Below are 3,283 nucleotides of genomic sequence, written 5' to 3'. Positions count from 1 at the left end.
AAATAAAAAATAAATAAATAAAAACAAAACAATGAAATCATTGTTAGCATTAGGATCATGTTGATTTTTGTTTAGATTGTTTTTAAAAAATGCATACTTAGGTACACAAAGGTGTCAAAAATACTAGTAAGTTAGCTATAATTATTTCTTCCATTTTTTGCTACTCAAAGAATGCGAACTTACCTGTAAAGAAAACTAAGAATGGCATAAAACCTATTAGTACTGCTCCATTAAAGGTCTTTAAAAAATGACAGGAGCTTTAACCCTTGAAGAAGTGATTGTTCCTAGTAAAAGAAAGTAATATTAACCAGTAATAATTTTCAATGTAAAAGCTTGGTGCAGATTTGCCTAAATTTTATTCACTTGAGAAGAACATGATTTCTCTTTTCATTTGTGTATTTGGTACAGGGTCTTACTACCCAGAGAGGACTTGTGATCCTCCTGTTTTCAGCCTCCCCTGCACTGGGATTACATGTGTGTGTCACCACACCTGGACTCTGTCACAGGCTCAGTGCATGCCAGGGGCATGGCTGGCATGCCTTGGGGGATCGGGATCGAACCCTGCTTGCTCCATGTGCTTGCCAAAGCAGGCGCTTAGTTCACTGAGCTATCTCCCCGGCCCTCAGAAGAATGTAATTTGAAAACGGACACATTTAGAAACCAAAAAATTTAGTTTCCTTAGTAAATTTGTTCTCAACTCAGAGAAAAGTGAAATCTTGAGGGATCAGACAGTGGTGTCTGCTGCCAGGCAAGAATTTGGTTCTCATGCAGAAAAACTATTGTACATGGCAGACAGTATTTGCAGAGAATTTAACCCCTGTGCCTAGGTTCCTCTTGCTGTAAAGTGAAAATACTAGTAATGCTATCTTTTTGGGGAAGTAAGCACAGACTTTGACATCTCTAGTTGAAGATGTATCAACACAAATTAGTATTAGAACATAATGAATATATATACATAAAACACCAGTAGATGCTCTTTAAATACTTCTATAACATCTATAAATCCTGCTCTTCCATGTTCTCTTTCACTTAGGTAAGGAATGCCACCATTCAGTTTTTTTTCAAATGCAAAGGAAATACTTTTTTTTTTTTTTTAAGTTCCAGATCATTCCTTTGAAAAATAGTAAACTGTTAATTTCTTATGGTCTCTGCAGCAATTTCACAGTAACCTCCATAGTAAGCTTTAGGTGCTTTTCAAAATGTTGGCTAAATTACTTCTCCTGTAGAATGGAGCTATCAGGGAAAGGCCGAGGGAATAAAATTGGTGAGCAATATTAAAATTTTGGTTGTTTAACATTTAACTGAGTCTCAACAACGTGTTAAAGTGCTATCTAAACAGATAATTAGCTAGTCATTGTGCAGTGGGCTGTCTAAATTTAGCGGTGAAATTAGGTTCAGGGAATGTGAAAATAGGAAAAGAAATTTTCTCAAGGGAAACAGTGGTGTCAGCACAGCTGAGGAATGTCACAATAGCTACATTTCGTCAATTATGATCATCATCAGGGGATCTCCTGGAGCTATGCAGGACAAGATTTATTCCTAAGAGCATCGTGAGGATAGGTAATAGAAAGTAGTGGCTACAGGAGACAGGTTTAAAGATGACAGCCACAGCAGGCACAGGAAGGGAGAAAGAAGGGCGATGAGGAAAAGGGGGACCTAAACCCAATGGTGACAGGGCAGGAGGCGGAAGTTAAAGAAAAAAAGAAACGCAGGGAGGGGGTAAAATGTGTAGTCTTGGAGATGAGGAACACATTGTGAGTCAGTGGGGAGGCTCTATTGATTCAAAGGAGACAGTGTGGTTTACGGGGCAGAAAGCTTTGGCTTAGTAAGGACAGGCTCCTCTTGGCTGTCCTGTCTTACTGGAGCACACTCGTGAATATGTGGTGGAGAACACAGGACCTACATAAAATTAACGGTTGTCAGACCTTGGCACTGGTGTCTTCTGCCTCTACCCTCTTAAGGACTGTCCGACTGTCTGTCCTTCCTCCTCTAGAACTGGCAGGCGGCTGGGGCTTCAAGGTCAAGCCACCTGGGCTGTGCTGGGCTGTGCTGAGCAGGTGGATGAAGAGGGCTGGGCGGACAGACAGTCACGATGGACAACAATCTTCGCACGGGCAAATGTGTGATACTTCCCCAGGTCACTTTTCCCGAGACTAGTTCAAAGGAAAACACGGAAATAAAATGGCACGTGCGAACATGCAAGGGACCAACGAGAGACGCCGCCGCACTCGAAGCCCCGGGATGGGGGCAGCGCCACGGCCTCCTGTTGCCAGCCGCCGGGCCGGGAAAGCGGACACCGGAGGAAAGCGGCGGCGGGACAACAAACCTCCCGGGGTCCCGCTCCTCGCCCGGCTCCGCGGGCCCCTCCATGCCGCGTCCCGGAGAAAGGAGCAGGAGAACGCCGGAGCCCGCGAGCCTCAGAGCGCGCCGGGGGGCGGGAACGGGGCTGAGAGAAGGGCGGGATTCGGAGAGCTCGGCCGAGCCGCCGAGGGGAGGACAGAGTCGCCCCTTTCAGCTCCAGTCGCCAAAAAAGAGCAGGGACTCGGAAAGCATGCAGCTTCCCAGACAGGAGCCTGTAGCTGGGGCCACGCCGCGGCAGCCTCAGCCCGCCTTCTCCTCGCCACCCACCCTCTTCCCGAGCCCCGCCGGAGAGAGAGCGCCGCCCGGGAGCGGAGAGCAGCGGGCGACGAGAGCGACCATCCCGCCGCACTCCGCCTCTGTCAGCGCCGGGGCGCGGAGGACCCGCGAGGGGCGGAGTGGGCGAGACCATTGGAAAGGCTGGGGAGGGGAGGAAACGAGGCACCAGCGAGGGGCGGGGTCGGGTAACCTAGTCCAGATTTTCTTGTCCCTTTGAAAGCCCTGCTTTGGGAGAAACCCCGTTATCAAAGTGGATAAAGAGGTTTTTTTCTTTTCTTTCTTTCTTTTTTTTTTTTTCTGAAGGGGGAGGAGCGTATATTGGAGGGCGGAGTGAGAGGAAACGCGGCTGGCACCCTTGGAGCAGACGAGAGCCCAAGTTGCAGGGCTGGCGGGCCAGCCCCAGCCACGCTCCGAGGGTCGGCTCCTCTCCCCCTCCCGCGAGGGCGGGGTGGTGCGTTCCGAGTTCCCAGGAGTTCGCGGCGGGCGGGGCCGGGGGGAGGGGAGTGGCGGTGGCTGTGGCGGGCGGCTCTCGCTTCAGCCCCGGCAGTGGCGTCGGCGACGGCGGAGTCGAGGCAGCCGCGAGCGCTCGGCACACTGTCAGCCGGCGGGGACGGCGCCAGAGCTGGGAGTTAGGGACACGCGCGCC

This window comes from Octodon degus, unplaced genomic scaffold (genome assembly GCF_000260255.1).
Source record: "Octodon degus isolate 3935 unplaced genomic scaffold, OctDeg1.0 scaffold00007, whole genome shotgun sequence".
Classification (NCBI taxonomy): domain Eukaryota; kingdom Metazoa; phylum Chordata; class Mammalia; order Rodentia; family Octodontidae; genus Octodon; species Octodon degus.
This window is presented reverse-complemented; position numbering follows the sequence as displayed.